Source organism: Dasypus novemcinctus, chromosome 11 (assembly GCF_030445035.2).
Source record: "Dasypus novemcinctus isolate mDasNov1 chromosome 11, mDasNov1.1.hap2, whole genome shotgun sequence".
In the NCBI taxonomy this organism is placed as follows: domain Eukaryota; kingdom Metazoa; phylum Chordata; class Mammalia; order Cingulata; family Dasypodidae; genus Dasypus; species Dasypus novemcinctus.
Genome location: NC_080683.1, coordinates 109590931 through 109607779, shown reverse-complemented (window position 1 = coordinate 109607779; position 16849 = coordinate 109590931). Strand labels below are relative to the sequence as shown.

The 16849-nt window shown below is 39.0% G+C and overlaps 1 protein-coding gene across 28 annotated transcripts in view; it reads left to right on the top strand.

The window, feature by feature from the left end:
- The window catches only part of EPB41L2 (erythrocyte membrane protein band 4.1 like 2), a 226386-nt gene extending 211411 nt beyond the window's left edge, over positions 1-14975 (top strand). For all 28 annotated transcript variants that reach the window (XM_058307454.1, XM_058307461.2, XM_058307458.2 and 25 more), the window contains one exon: positions 13736-14975. The gene's annotated coding sequence lies outside the window, so the exon portion shown is untranslated. The remainder of the gene's footprint in view (positions 1-13735) is intronic.
- Positions 14976-16849: the final 1874 nt, after the last annotated feature.

Genomic DNA, 16849 nt, shown 5'->3' with positions numbered 1-16849 from the left:
ACCCCTGAAGCTGCAGAGGGGTATGAAGCATGCTTTGTATCAGCCATCTCCATGTCCTGGTGTGCATTTGATTTTTTCAGATGCATTTGTTTAGGCTACTTGTGAGGATTATAACATCTGTGAACTGATGGATGTGTGATGTTAATAACTACCATTCATTTGCGGGGCGGGGGGGAAGGGAGGCGACTGGTAGTAATTGATATTTAGATGTTGCTTTACTACTTATAAAGCGCATTCATATCAATTATCTTACTTGATCATGGTGACCCTTTGAGGAAGGTGCTATTACCCTGATTTAAAGGAGGAATTTTTATTGGGAGCAGGGCATAGGAGAGTTATGTCCTTTAAATACAATATAAAATAGTAAAATTTCAGTCAAACCAACAAAACCAAAATTAAAGGATAAATGCCAGAGTTTAATATGTATGGTAGAGAAAGAATTAATATCCTGAATATATTAAGAATTCTTATATATCATTAAGAAAATTTAAATACCTAAATAGAAAAATGGGCAGAGGATTAAGGCAAGAAAACTAAGTAGAAACTAAATGAACTGTAAACAAAAAATGTCTAGCCTCACTGTTGCTTGAATAAATACAAGCTTAAAATATAGTGTGTTAGTTTTTACCTATCAATTTGAAAAGTTTTTGTTTTCAACAGTGCTGGAGGGTTGTGGGAGAAAAATGTGTTCACATACTGCTGTGTAAATGTACAGAGGACAATCAAGCAAATCGTATTTCAAAAAATATGCCTACCATTTGAACCATTCTTAAGAATTTCTTAAATAACCAGAGGATGTATACAAAGATTTACCTTGAAGAATATTTGTCACATTTTTATAACTCCTGGCAAAAAATTGGAAACAATCTAAATGGCCACCAAGAAGGGATTGGTTAAGCATATGCTTCCTTGTGATATCTGGAGAACCATTAAAACTTGAGCTGAAGAATTCTTAATGAACTGAATAGATGTTCATAATTATCTATTAGGTTCTTTAAGAACAGATTTTATCTTTATCACATAGCACATCTAATAAGATTGTTCCATTGTTTCTAAAATGAACTGTGCAGTGGTCAGTCAGTAGATAGAGGCCCCAGTGGGATGGGGCAGGTCATGGGTCATGTTTCACCTGGCACAGCCACACCAAATGGTCATCCAGCTACAGGGAACGAGGGCTCCTGCATCCCACATCCTCCCCTTGGACATGGTGGATATGAGATGATGCATAACTGCGATTTTAATTTGCATTCCCTGGATTACTAGTGAGATATAAACTTTTCCTATGGTTATGGGCCATTCGTGTTTTCTCTTCTGTGAAGACATGAATGGCCAGACAACTCAAAACATCTCTGTGAAATGCTCCTTCCACTCTCTTACTTATTTTCTTTCTTTTTTAATATATTTTTCTTATTTATTCTTGATATGTTCTGAATACAAATCCCTTATCAGTTTTGTGTGTTACAGACAGCTTCAGGTAAGTGCTTTGTCTTTTCCTGTTTACATGGTGTATTTGAATGAGTTGACTTCCTAATACAGTTGAATATACCAAGCTTTACCTTTATAGCTTGGACTCTTCGTACCTTGGGATGCTAAAGATACTTTCCACATAGAAATTTTAATATTTGCTCTTTGTACATTAATCCTTAATCCATCTGGAATTGCTTTAGCGGTATGTGAAACAGTGCTCCATTTGTCTGGGGTATCAGTAGCCAGCTGTTTCAGCATTATTCATAGAAGAGTTTGTCCTTCCCCTCTCTGTGGCAGGGCCATCTCTCTCATTTCTTATTCTCTTGGGTATGTTGCTGTGCACTCTGTTTCCATGGGCCCTGTGCTCTCCATCCTCCAAAGCCAGCCTGTTTTATACTATGACTTTATAATGGGTTTGATATCTTGTAGGATGTGTCCCTCACCCCCCAGTCATGTTTGTTTTTTCTTCCTTTTGTCTTAGCTAGTCTTGGTTCCCTGTTCCATCTAAATTTCAGATTCTGATTATTAGGTTCTATGGTATAGGTTGTAGGATTTTAATTAGAATTAATTAGAATTTCATCCACTCTACAGTTCAATGTGGGGAGAATTACATCTTTGCGATTTTTAAGTTTTTTACCCATACACATGAAATCTATCTCTCCATTTATATAGCTCTTTAATGTCTTTCATTATTAGGCTTATTACAAAGCATCCTGTATTTCGTTGCAATTATAAATATTTTTAACTGAATTTTCTAGTTGTTGCTCATGTAGCATTATAATGAGCTTTCTATATTACTCATATCTAGCAACCTTAGTCTTCATATTTTAGATATTGTTTCCAATATATTGTCTATAAAATTAAAGACATGCAGATAGGAATCTTAAAATTTTAGCACAGTTATAAATTCATTTGCCTTAAATGTGCTGTGTTATATGCTGAGTATTGATCTTTGTGTATTTGAGATGTATTTCCCTGCTGGCTTTGTATATGAAAGGCCAAGAGCCTTCTTAACTAGGAGTCAGAAGGCTAGGTGCTGCATTTTAACTCTGCCGGATATAAAATTATGTGACATTGGGAGAGTCAGTGGAGGTGGAAAAATCAACTCTTCCTACTTAATATGACTATCATTAGGATGTAAGATAATGAATGAGAAAATAGAGTGTTATACAAATATAAGGTGATAATGTATATTTTTCCTCTGAATTCTATGAGTTAATCACATTTCTTAAGTAGAAACTTAAGTAAGATACAGGTTGTCACTGTGAGCATTGCCGCGACCCCTGCTTTCATCTATGGCATTTTAGTAGGTTTCTAAGAAAATTAGGTGTATCTCTTATTCCTTACTCCATATATTCATTTTGCAGTGGACACACACACACAGCCTTTGGAAGTCTGCCTATCTCAAAGGCCAGCTTATATGAGCAACCTTGTTAAATAGATTTAGGAATGTAAAGTGTAAATTAACATATAAAGTGAGCATGCTAGGTAAGTTTTGGGAAAGCGTCACTGTTTGTTCATTCAGCAATACTTGTCGAGTGCCCTGTGTGCATGGGTAGCACAGGACATTGGGGACTGGGGAGGGGGGAAGCGGGTGTGGTCCTCTTCTGTAGGAGGACAGGCTCCAGGAGGAGGGTGTGGATATTAACTAAATAAACAGCGTGTGATTGCAACTGTGATGGTTTGCACTGAAGGAAATCATGTGCTGTGAGGGTACAAAATAGGAGATTTTACTTCCCCCTAAAAGCTCTGAGCTTTTGATCAGCATTGAAAGTGGGGGGAGGAGATAGTCAAAGTACCTGCAGGGTCTCTCTTGCTTCTTGCAGGTGGGTGGTGGCCAGCTGTGAGGCAAGGAGTTGCTAAATGCAACACTGTAAAAAGAAAACATATATATACCCACTAGATGAGTTCTTCACTATGTCTTCATAGTTTTTTTTTAATGTCCTTTCAAGGACTCCTCTCTACCCAGTTTATCTCACGTGCATATTTGCAATCCCTGGAATGAGCTCAACATGTTGCTGGCCTTGTCACTACTGGACTGGTGTTCCTGGGCAGTCCTGCTCCAGAGGGAGAAGGCTCTAGGTTCGGTTGGCGGTCTGGTCTGGTCTGGACAGCTCAGGAAGAATGAGCCCCAGCAGGGAGGGAGGTCATGACCCTGCTTCATTTGGCACTGGGTGCCCTGTGAGCCCAGACTTCAAATGGGCTCACTGATTCCCAGAGTCATCACTGAAGTCTGGTAAAAAAGTGAACCATGCCTCTTTTTCATCTAAAGGTCTTTGCAACCAAAGAATGAGAGGCATGGCCTTGCCTTCATTTACTTGATCATTATACAAATGTGTACTGAGGGCCCAGGATGGACTATGTACTGTTTTGCCATGGAGATTTCAAAATAATGAAGTAAGGTCTGCACTCACAAACAGCACATCTGTGCTAGCAGCCTGGAGTTTCCTGTTTTGTGATAAGTTCTGAACGCGGTGTGTGGGGACAAAAAGGAGAGAGATCTAAGTCAGGGGCATCAGATGGCTCCCCCTTGAGCTTCAAGGTGAGTGGGGTTAGCTTGTGAAGAAGGTGGTGGTTAGCACTCCAGGCAGGGTCTGGACTGGCCAGATTGCAGGATCTGGTAGAGGAGGAGGGGAGATGAGAGAGGAGGCCGCTGGAGAGTTGCAGTTGCAGCTCAGCCGTGCCTGTCTGCTGTTAGGATAGGTAGCATTGGCTGTTCCAGAGCCGTCAGAACTAGTGCCCAGATTCCTGAAAACTTGGTAAATCCATCATTCCTTGACTTGTTAGATACCCCTGAGTCTGACTGCCACCCCCAATAAATAATTATAAACTAGTGTTATTGCTTTCTGTACTTGAGCATATCTAACACCAGTTTCTAAACAAGAGAATATTGCATTCACACCATTGTTTCACAGTCAGTGTGATGCTCAGGGTTTCAAAACATGAGCTCTCCAGCCAAACAGGAAATTATCATTAGCTATCTGTCTGACTTGACAGGAGTGAAGAGCCAGCTTGGCTGAGCTGAGCTCTTGGTAATCAGGTGCTCCGCATTTGCATGGGAGCCCCCAGGAAAATCACCAAGTACTTGAGAGAAGCACAAAGCCACTGCCTTCCAGGTGACTGTATCAGTTCAGGAGCCAGAATTTTTTCAGGCATATCTAATGTGTTGCATTTTTGTTTCATTCTCTTTGTCTAGTTGTGCCAGTCACATATCTAAAATTAGCCTCTTATTATACCTTGGTTTTCAGTATAGATTAATCAAACCTAAAATGAAGCCTTCCTGTACCCAGAAATGAAAAGCCAGTGAATACAGAGTTTTGTTTAAGTGGGTTTTACATACAGCCAGTTTTCACTGTGGAATGCTCTAATATAATATTTATAAATTTGGCAGATGCTATTGGTATGTCAGTTACAATTTATTTAAATTACCTAATAAGCAAGGAGCTTGATGCCACTGCTGTGGTGTGTACATTAGCATGAGTTAGTCATGAATCCCCAGAGTTGCTCTTGGACAGAGTCGCTCTTGACCATTGTTTTTTCAAATGAAAGTGTCTTGGTTGTTTTTTTCCTGGTTATAGTAAAGGGAGGAAGTTATTACAAAAAGAGGGGGAGGGGAGAAAATAGAAAATACAAGTCATCCACAATTTCTCTGCTCGCAGAGATAGATAATCACTCTGCACAGTTTGGTGAGTGTATTTGAGAGTTCAACATGAATGCATGTATATGCAAATAAACACAGATTCATGTACATGTGTAGAGGCTTCTTTTTGTACAGGCTAGTACTGTTGATTCTATTTTATAACCTGCTCCCCGCTTCCCTTCCACCAGCACAGTGTAGATATCTTGCTAGGTATTCCATGCAGACCTACTTCATCCTTCTTCAACAGCCATTGTACAAATGCAATACAGTTTACTCACGTTACCTCCACTGATGAATGTTTACATTATTCCTCAGTTTCCACAGTTAAGTGCACAGCTGCAAAGATTATAATAGTGCACACATTTTCGTGCATTCATTCTATTGTTTCCTTAGGGCAAATACTGAGACAGAGTTGGTGTGCCCCCACGGGACTCCGATGTATTACCAAATGGCCCCCCAAAAAGGTTCTACAAAGTTATTTTCTCACTAACGGTTTGTGAGCATCCCTATTTCTCTATACCCTTATGAACCCTGACTATTATAAGCCATTTTAAAAACATACCTTTGCCAATTTGGCAAGGAAAGAACCTTTTTTAATTATATTTTTTGATTGCTAGGAAGATTGAAATCCACACATGCTATTTGCTTTTCTTTTAATTGCCAGTTTGTCCTTTGCCCATTTTTCTGTCTAGGTGTTTATTACCTTTTCTTTCTTATAGAGGTGTTAAGATTATTTACCCAAGATTATTTTACCCAAAAGGTGGGGCAGGGAATAGGGCAAAATGGACAAATTAGAGATATATACAGGCCATATCCAACCCACAAAGTTTTGTTTTTGTTTTTAATTTTTTGGCCCAAACAATACTTCTTAGATTTTGAGATAATTAATAATACAACTGTAAGATAGCCAGCCATTCTAGAAGACTCATGAGCGATTCTAGAAGACTGATGAGCGCTGACAACATTGAGCCAGCCTTCTCTCGTGGCCACAGAGCTGCCACCTTCCACCTAGGGAGGGGGGCCCTCTAGGCCATGGGCTGTGGTCTCAGCATTGTCACCAGCTCCTAGAAGCCCGGGCTCCCTGCCTGAGAGGGCAGAAGCAGGGGTTACAGATTTGTTACCCTATGCTAGGATGGATTTAGGAGTCTGGAAATGAAAGGAATATTTCATCTTAAACTTCATATAAAACATCTTTTCTCCCCACCCCCACCCTTTCTCCCAAGAAGATTAAGGTTTTGCCACCAAGTGTTTTTTTGAAGCTCACCCTTTGAGTACAGAGAAATGTTTTCTGATCTCTTATAAACCTAAGATTTGATTCAGTAGACTTTATTCTAACTAAGCCTTTGTTAATCTTGGTTTACTTACTATAGTCCACTTGTTATTTAAAAGAAGCTTTAGGGAAGCGTGTGTGGCTTAACTGATAGAGCATCCATCTGCCGTATGGAGGGTCCAGGGTTTGATCCCCGGGGCCTGTTGACCCATGTGGTAAGCTGGCCCACCCACAGTACAGCCGTGTGCATGGAGCACCATGCCATGCAGGGATCCCCCAGGGAAGGGGTGCCCCACAAGCAAGGAGTGTGCCCCACAAGGAGAGCTGCCCCACATGGAGGGAAAAAAAAGCGCAGCCCACCCCAGGAGTTGTGCTACACATCTGGAGAACTGAGGCAGCAAGATGATGCAGCAAGAAAAAAATGAGATGCAGTTTCCCAGTGCCGCTGGATAATGCAAGGGGATGCAGAAGAACACACAGCGAATGGACACAGAGAGCAGATGGGGGGAGGGGTGATAAATAAAATAAATCTTTTTAAAAATAAATAGATAAAATAAAAGAAGCTTTAAGGTTTTTGAAGAATGCTTTTAAATGGAATTCCCCTAAGATCTGAACCCAGCAGAATGAACCAGCTGACACTACTAGCTTTAGGGCCAGACGTTAACTACCCTTAGACATTTTTGTCGTATTTTCAGAGATGTCAAAAAAAAGAAACAGTTTACATAAAGGAGTAAGAGCCCTCCTGGGATATTACAGGTCAAGTTTTTCAACAAGAGAAAACGGAAAAATGAACATAATTATGTTTTTCCACTTCAGCAAAAAAAAATCAGCCGAAAGTAATGGTAGAGACTTGGGTTCAGGTTATTTTCCTAGAGACAAAGTGCAGTTCATTTAGTATCCCCTGATCCCCCCAACTCCCTGGTCCTCAGTCTTGCTTTATGGATTAGTCCCTGTTACTTTCACTCATGGATTCAGTAATACGTGTTGTGAGCCTACCATGTTCAAGGGACTGTTAGAGTTCTTGTGAGAGAGAGAATGGCATGGCACCATAAAGGTCCCTGAAAATTGGCAGATCAATGAAGAAGGCCCCAGCAAGGCTTTTCTGCAGAGCACTGTGGGGAATGAACTGGGAGGAAGGCGTGTGTAGTGAAACAGTGGGATGGAGATCTGGAAGGGCAACGCTGCACCGGGGATGTGAGCTGGGAAGATTTGTCGATGCCAGTATTTAGCTCTCTAGGTCATCCCTAGAGGATGTTTGAATACAGGTGTAGTATTTTCAGTGCCGTCTTTTCATAGGATTGATTTGTCAGTAGTGTGTAGGATTGATTGGAGGGATGCTAGATTAGATAGAGTTGCCTGCAAGGAAACTATTATAGTTGAAAGCTTTGCCATTATTATTATTTCAGTTAATTCTTATAGGCTTAGTATTATTGTGAAAATAGTTTTAACCTCATAGCCCTCTGAAAGGTCTATATTATAGTGGTAATTTTAAGAATTGACTATTTCCTGGGTAAACCAAATGGAAATTTAACATACCTGCATTTTTGGCTTTAGGATTCTTAGAATTTAAACACTTCTGTTTAAAAATTAAAATCAGATATGCAAATTGAGAAAACCATGGAAGAATATGAGAAATAACTGTAATAATCCATCCATTTCAGTATTGAAAACTGAACTTTATGCCCTAGTTTTATTGACCTCATTCTTATTTATTTAGGAAACAGTTGCATGGTATCTTTTTGTTGTTAGCCTTTTTTTTTTTTTTTTATTAGAGAAGTTGTGGGTTTACAGAACAATCATGCATAAAATACAAGATTCCCGTATATTATTCTACCCTCGACACTTTGCATTGGTGTGGGACATTTGTTACAGTTGATAACTTTTTCTTGTAATCATAATAACTTTTTAGTAGTAATTACCTTTGTAACAATTAATGAAACAGTATTAAAATAGGGCTATTGGGGAGGGGATGTAGCTCATGGGTTCAGCACCTGCTTCCCATGTACCAGGTCCTGGGTTCAATCCCTGATACCTCCAAAAAAAAAATTGTACTATTGCCTATTATCCATAGTCTACATAGGTGTATTTTCCCCATATTTTATCCCTGTTGTCAACACCTTGAGTAGTGTTGTACATTTCTTATTTCATGAAAGAACAGTCTTATACCTGTGCTATTAACTATAGTCCATCATCTACAGTAGGGTTCACTGTGTTAAATAGTCCTGTTTTATCTTTCAATTTTTATTCTAGTAACATATATGACCTAAAATTTCCCTTTTTAATAATTTTCACTTATATAATTCACTGCTGTTAATTACAGTCACAACAATATGCTACCATGACTCCCATTCATTTCCAAACCTTTACAATCAGCTTAAATAGAAATTCTGTACAAATTAACTGTAAACTCCCCATTCTCCCATCCCCGTCTACCCCATTCTAGAATCTAGCTCCATGAATTATTTGTCCTTTTCTGTGTGGCTTATTTCACTCAGCATAATGTCCTCAGGGTTCCCATGTTGCTGCAGCCCTCAGGACTTTCCTTTTTGTAGCTGAATAATATTCCAATATATGTACAGACTACATTTTGTTTACCCATTTATGGGTTGATGGACACTTGAATTGCTTCCGTCTTTTGGCAATTTTAAATAATGCCACCATGAACTTTGGGTATTGAGTCCCTGCTTTCAACTCTTCTGGGAATATATGTTATAATAGTGGGATTATTGGGTCATTTGGTAATTCTGTACTTAGCTTCCTAAGGAATCGCCAAACCATTTTCAACTGTGGCTACATCATTTCACATTTCTATCATCAATGAATGATTGTTCCTGTTTCTTCACAGTCTCTCCAACACTTGTAGGGTTTTGTTTTTTTCTTAATAGTAGTCATTCTAGTGGTTGTGAAAATGATGATCTCATTGTGGTTATGGTTTGCATTTTCCTGATAGCTAGTGCTGTGGAGCATCTTTTCATGTCATTTTTATCCATTTGTATATCCTTAATGGAGAAATGTCTCTTCAGGTCTTTTGCCCATTTTTAATTGGGTTGTCTTTTTATTGTTGAATTGTAGGATTTCTTTATATATTCTGAATATTAAACCTTTATATTGAATATGTGGTTTCTAAACATTTTCTCCCATTGAGAGGGTCATCTTTTCACTTTCTTGACAAAGCGTTTTATTGCACAAAAATTTTAAATTTTGAGGAGGTCCCTTTTATCTGTTTTTTTCTTTTGTTGCTTGTGCTTTGGGTGTGAAATCTAAGACACTATTGCCTACCATAAGACCCTAAAGATGCTTCCTTAGATTTTCTTCTAGGAGTTTTCCAGTCCTGGTTCTTATGTTTATGACTTTGATCCATTTTGACTTAATTTTTGTTTAAGGTGTGAGGTAGGAGTCCTTTTTTGTTCTTTTGCATATGGATATCTAGTTCTCCCAGTACCATTTGTTAGAGACTTGTTATTTTCCAATTGAGTGGTCTTGGCAGCCTTGTCAAAAACCAATTGGCCATGGGTGTGAGGGTCTATTTCTGAACTCTCAGCTTAATTCCATTGGTCAATATATCTGTCCTTATGCCAGTACTGTGCTGTTTTAACCCCTGTACCTTTGTAATATGCTTTAAAGTCTGGAAGTGTGAGTCCTCCAACTTTGTTCTTATTTTTCAAGATGTTTTTGGCTATTCAGGACCCCTTATTCTTCCAAGTACATTTGATAATTGCTCTTCCTGCATTATGTCTTTTTAAATTATTTATCAGTGTTTCCACAATCTGATTCGGTTATTGTCCTGTGGTAATTGAATCCGCATTAATGTGAGGGAAAGGTTATATTTTCTTGCATTACTTCAGTTATTTTTTATAAAAACCATATTCTTGCATTTTTACTGAGAGGCTCCCCTCTTAAAGACATTAAAGTGTGGACATGAGAATCATAGCCACCTCGAATGCTTATTTACAAGTAAAGGTTTGCAGTCTCTGGAGTAGGCATGCTCAAGAGTGAGACCCACTGTGTGAGCCCATTGTCTCTGGAAACTCTATATTGTGCTTTCCAGGTAAGATTGGAATGTCCCTGCATGAACGTGACTGTTTCCCACTGGTCGGCAGGCATGCTGAGAAACAAGATGGCTCGTAACCTCTGTGAGGGGGCTCAAAGCAACATAGGCAGGGCGTGGATCCTTGAATATTTTGGACCTAGAATTAGACCTGTGAGTGGATGAAACTTAGCCATGTTGACCTATTCTCACATTAGCCAAAGGTAGGGGGCAGGGTGAAGGGGTAGGACACAGGGTTGGGAATGTGATTGTAATATTTCAAAATGCTTATTGACATTGTATAATCTAACAGTGGGTTACTTGGCCAAAATTCGAATGCATAAAGTGTAATCCATACCCTTAACAGCTATGATCTTATCCAGCCTCAAAGTGAACCATATCAAAAGTGAAAGCAGGTTCAGCTAATGCCTGTGTTGACAAAGTCCAGGCTTCTGACAGTATGAAGTGGAATGCAAGCTTAAAAAAAAAAAGTTCGTGAAACTTGTAGTTCTGATGTGAAGAACCAGTGCCTAATTTTCAGTTTGGTCGGGATGCCATTTAGACCCAAAATAGAGTTGGTTAAAAAAAAATTGTCAAATATTAAGTTTATTTCTCACTGATACATGCCAGAAGGACAGAAATTTTTAGAATAGCTGATGCTTATGCTCCGGTGATGGCAGTGACTCTTTTCTCCTTCCCAAGTACTGACACTAATTCTCAGTGTTAGTACTTGGGAATATGTTTCTATGTGAATTTAAGTATTAGAAGTAGTTTTTTTTTTGTTTTGTTTTGTTTTAAAAAAGGTTATGTGGCTGTGCAAATAGAAAAGTCCATATAATAAACCCTGAATATTCTAGTTAACTCAGAGTTACACTTGATTTACTGCTTCTTAGATAGTCAGAAAATAATCAAAATGCATGTATAATACTAAAATTACAATAAATATAATTTTCTTTGATTCTGAAAGCTATTTGGAATCTTAAAGGCACATCAGGGTTGTCATTTGTAATACTTATTACCTGAGGGGGGAAATTGGTGTCTTGTTTTCGGGTAGTTTATGAAGAAATAGAAGTAAAGTTTGTTTGCAGTCTGTAATAATACATGTTGAAACTCTTTGAGATCAAGACCCATTTCCTTTCATTCCTATATATTTATCCTAGTTTCTTATTTACTGATCTGCTCCTGTCTTTGAAACAAATTTAATTTTAGCTTTGTTTTATGAATTGATGACACATTATAAAGTTGGAATTTTTATTTTTGGTGAAAACAGATTCCATGAAGTAAAGTGACATGGAGCTTAGTGGGAATGGAGAAAAGACTCCTACCCCTGGTTCTTTCTGTAGAGTTGCAGGCACTGGTAAGGTCAGGAATTTATTTTTCTATGTCTTATGTCAAGCAAAGTGGCTTGCGAACACAGTGGCTGCTGTGTTCAACAATACAACAATACAATACAAAATTACTAAGCAAAGTCAACTGAGCTCTTCGAGCTCTTTGGATAAGAATAGTTAACATGACTGAAGGTCACAGATAACTCAGGAAGTCCACTTTGATTGATAGTTTTATCCAAGCCCCCCCCCCCAGCCCCACGTGTCTTTAATAATTACTAAATTAGAAAAAGAAGACTGTATTTTCTCCATTGATTTTTCCCTGCCTGGAATCAAGTGGAAGTTCATTTAATGAGTAATGAAGTAGCCTGAGGCAGAAAACAGGGTGGGAAACAATGAATCTAATTTATCAATCTGCCCTGAATCTAGAGGCTACAATAATACTTGAGATAAATCCAAATGGTGGGCAGTTTTGTTTTTGTTTTCCATTAAAACAAGCCTTAATCTTATCTAACCAAAATAGCATACATTCTCACTGATCTGGGAACTACTCTCTATTGGAAAAGATGTTAATTACCAACCTCCCCTGTAATTGCCTACCATTTGCAAAAATTTCCAACCAAGCTGAAATTCTTAATTAAAACTAGAAAATGAAACAGTTGCCTTCTAAAACCCCTCTTCTCTTTCAGGGACAATGCCCCATCTGTGTTTTTGGTCTCCCTCCTTGTATAATCCCTTCTCAGCCCTCTCTCTTTCCTGCATGCCTGTGACTGTGGGCCTCCCCAAGATTCGTGCCTTTCCTTTCTCCTTATGATCACATGAAGCTTAGTGTCATCTATTGCCTTTACTTAAACTTTATGCCACCAACTCCCAAATCTGCATCCCTCCTCCCAGTACCTTGCCTCGGTCCTAAGCCAGTCATTCTAACCTTGGTGGTTTTTTTTGAGGTCCCAGACTCCAAACCAGATATTCTCCCTATTTCCTTCTTAACACATTCTCTAATTCTTCTCCTTCAGTGGTGCCTCTCTCACTTGATTTTCATAGAAACCACTGAAGTCCTTGCCATCTAGAATTAAGACCTGACATTTGTCATCTTCCTCATCCCCCAGGACCACTGCATGGCCTCCCACCTGGGATTCCTGCCTCCACTCCTCTCTCCACAGCCTCTTCACCACGTGGTGCTGCAGTGGTGTTGGGGAAACGTTAGTCAGGCCATGGCAAGCCCTTCCTCCAGCCAAGACTCGCATCATGCCACCTGCCCTGGGCTTTTCAGGTCCTCACGGATGGGCCACCACCCAGCTCTGACCTGTCTTCTGCTTTTCTTTTCTCTGCTCTGGTTCACGGCAGGGTCCTGACCTGACAGTTGGACTCTTTGTCTGACTGCTCTCTCTAAATTTGTTATTTTTTTTTCCTGGCCCTCTTAGTTCCAGTTCCTCCTCCTCAGTCAGTATCTTTTTCCTTGCCTTCCATTATACTCACTCGACTAATACTTAGCTTCACGAATGCCCTGTTCCTCCCCGCATTCCTGCCCCCCCGCCCCTGCAATGTATCTTTGTGCCCATCTTCTTGCACCTTCTTCCTTCTGTGCCTCTTTCCTCCGACTCTTCTCTTCTCCTCAAGCACTCTTTCTATTCATTTCAGTGAAGTCAAAATCCAGTTTGTTTTTCCTTCCTTGGAATATAGCTTTTAAAACCTACATTGGTTTTTGAGATTCCTGTTTTACAAATTGTCATTGTTGTGTGTTAGTTTATTAACTCTTTCAGTATGTACTCATTTGCCAGTTTCTCATGTACTTGTCAATTCTTCAGGTACTTTAAGGCCCTTAGGAGTGGAGTGGGCAGGCTCTCAAGCTTGTCTTCTGGTAAACGTAGACGTGAACATTGTAGAACTAGGCACATTCTAATGATGGCTTGCTTGATTTGGAATTTGATGAATGTTACTTATATTTTTAAAACCCATGTTTTAGGATGTTTAATTGAGCCATGTCTCTCTCTCTTTACTCCTAGAACTCTATTTTCAACAACGTTCAGCCTGGCGAACATGAACAATTTTGACCATTCTGAGTCTTAATGCTACACCACTACTCCAGCGAATTTTCCTACAACTGGTAACAATGGCCAGAAACCTGAAGATTGAAATGACAACACCAAACTTTACCTTAACAGCTCTGGTCTATACTGTTCCCTCACATTTTAATATACTATTTTGTCTTATAACCACTTCTAAATACTCTTTATTTCTCTCTCCCTCTCTTTTTTTTTTTTAATTTGGGGTTTTGTTTTTGCTTCCTGTTTATTTTGTGTACAACTGCCTGCTTTGTATGACTCATTTTGATCAAATGATAGTGAACAAAGCCAGCCCAAGCTGGCGAGGTGCTGTTCACTTGAACAGGTGCTGTTGTGCAGAAAGGAAATTCTGTGACTAACTGAAACAGTGGCTTTCTTCTTTTCTGATTCTTTCCATTGAATTCTGACCTTAAATATTTAGAGTTTTCAGCGTACAGTGAATATACTGTATGAGAAAATATTAATACAGATTAAAAGCATTTCTACCATTTGCAAAAATTAATTGTGAAAATTTTCTAATGTTTGAGAATTTCCTTGGGGATATGTTTTTATATTGAACCCTCTTGACTTTCCAGTCCCCTGACTTTTTTCAGTGAAAAGTCAGAGACTCTCTGGGCTGGAGAATTACAAAGTTCATCGATATGCCCTATGCTTAGAGCGCCCTTCACACTGCAGTGCCAGGCTTCTCAGGCACATGCTCTTCGGCAGCATTCCAGAAAAAGGAGGGAGGAAAAAGAGAAAATGGTTTCTTCCCTTCTACTCAGAGATCTAGGCAGCTTAAACCTTAGTGCTTGCTTCTTCTTAACATGGCCAGATTCCACTGTTTTCCATTATTTGAACACTCACGTAGAACGCTTGCTTTATATTAAACCTCCTTGTGTACATGTAAAACTGACCCTTTGTAGTTGAGCAGGTATATCTCTTTGAGATAGTTTGATGATTCGCACAGGTTTGATGGGCTGTGGTGGTCTTCTGTTGGTTATAAGAAAGGTCCACCACTTAAAGCTGACACCAGAGACCTGATGGGGATGGATTAACTGTATTGAACATTTTTTCCTTTGCTTTTGACCCTTTGTATAGTTATGATGCCAGATTAGATTTATAGCAGCTTCAAGTTGTATTAAATGATATTTTGCTTTCTGTAATACTGTTATAAAATAAAGTTTGTTTATTCTCTAAACTTGTCATTTCTCTTTTAATAAGGGTTTTAAAATCAACTCAAATGGTATTTTCAGTCAGAAGTCCTATTGTTTTGCAGAATGTAGCATTTTAAAAATATATTAGTCAGGTCAGCTTTGTAATTGGATCATGCTGTCAACATCACTGAACTGAAACGGTTAAAGCATTTTTGAAGGTCTGTAAATCTGTTTTAGAGTGCCAGAATTCCTTCTGCCTGATTTACGAATCCACCCCAGCTTTTAAAAATTCTTCAAGGGATAGTTTTGCTTGTTTTCTTGTGATTGTTTGCTTTGTTTTCAGGAAATATTTCAGCCGTGCTGTCTGAATCCTGCTCCTCTGCTTCGTCTGAATCCTGCTCCTCTGCTTCTTGTCATACTTTTTGCCTTCGTCGTGTCTGATTGGGATGGCTCACTGTAGAGCTTTTGCCGAAGCACATCAAATGGCACACCTAATTTTCTTTTAAACGTTCTGAACATTATACAGCAAATGATCAGGGGACTATATTCCTTTAAAGATGTTACCAAGAATTCCTTTCCCAAATCGTTTAAAATGAGCATGTTAAATGTAATTTGTATAGCTACCTTCTTTCAAATCTGTTGCCACTAAATTAGCTCACTTTGTGAAAGACCTTTCTTTCTCTCAATTACTGTAATCACAAAACAGCACCACCGTCGTCACCAAAAATCCTCTGGAGAACCTGGTCTCAGCCAGCTGAGCCTTCAAAATATTATGGAACCAAATGTGATTCCATAAATGTATTTCTCATTAGAAAGTTAGTGTGCAAAAGATAATTAAATCATAGATGGGTCTTTCCAGTTGAATCTTTTTGAGAGCCATGTCCTTCTGTACTTCTAAGGACCCGAGTTTTGTCCATGGCTGCCCCAGTGGACTAGAAAATGCAGTCCTCAATTAAGGCTCTTATTTTATTCAGCTGAAACTGTCAGGGCAGCTCGGGGGCTTGCAGGCCTCTAGAGCATCTGTGGGGTTTAGTACCCAAAGGGCATCTGGATCCAGTGTTGATCACTAATGCCATGTGTCACGACAGCTGTGAAACTGTTATATGTTGTATTTCTCTGTTATAGTCTCACTGTGTAAACAGCTTTCAAAACCCCAAATGGTAGAATAAATAGGAAAAACCAGCAATGTTCACATTAGGTGAGCCTTCCAGGTGCCACTTGTTAACAGCTTAAGTCAAAAGCAGTACAATTTGGGGGTGATAAGTAATCATTTCATTGCATGGGGTCTTTACATATGTCATTTCACATAAGCCTTGTAGTAGCCATCCGTGGAAAATGGGATCTTGGGTCACAGGTCACTAAAAATAAGATGATTTTAAAGTGCATAGAGCTGGTAGGTTTTTGGAATTTCAACACTGTGCGTGGCTTCTGCTTTCCTTTATGACATACCACAGCATTTCTTTTGCATAGAACATTGGTCATAGAATAATTGTCACCACCACCATGTCAGTGAAGTAAACAGCCATAGCAACAGCCTGGCATGAACTTCATTAAGCATCTTTCCCTTATTTATGGGTAAAATATGGTATCTGAGAATTGCTTCAAAATAATAGGTGTAGGGGAATGTGTGGTGATTAGATAAAATAAGATTGGCTATGAGTCAGTAATTGCTGAATCTTGGTGATTGTTATTAGGTTGGTGTAAAAGGAATTGTGTTTTTGGAATGAATTTTAAAACATTGTAACTAGGCTCAAACACATCTTTATTAATCAAAGGGAAACACTATGATCGACACATTTTGCCAGTGAGAAATGTTTGTTTTATTCCTGTAGCGTAAAAATCCATGCTTTAGAATTCAATGAAATCTTGGAAAGCATTTTTTGCATCCTGTTGTGGAAGTGTTTCCCTGCAAAAAAAA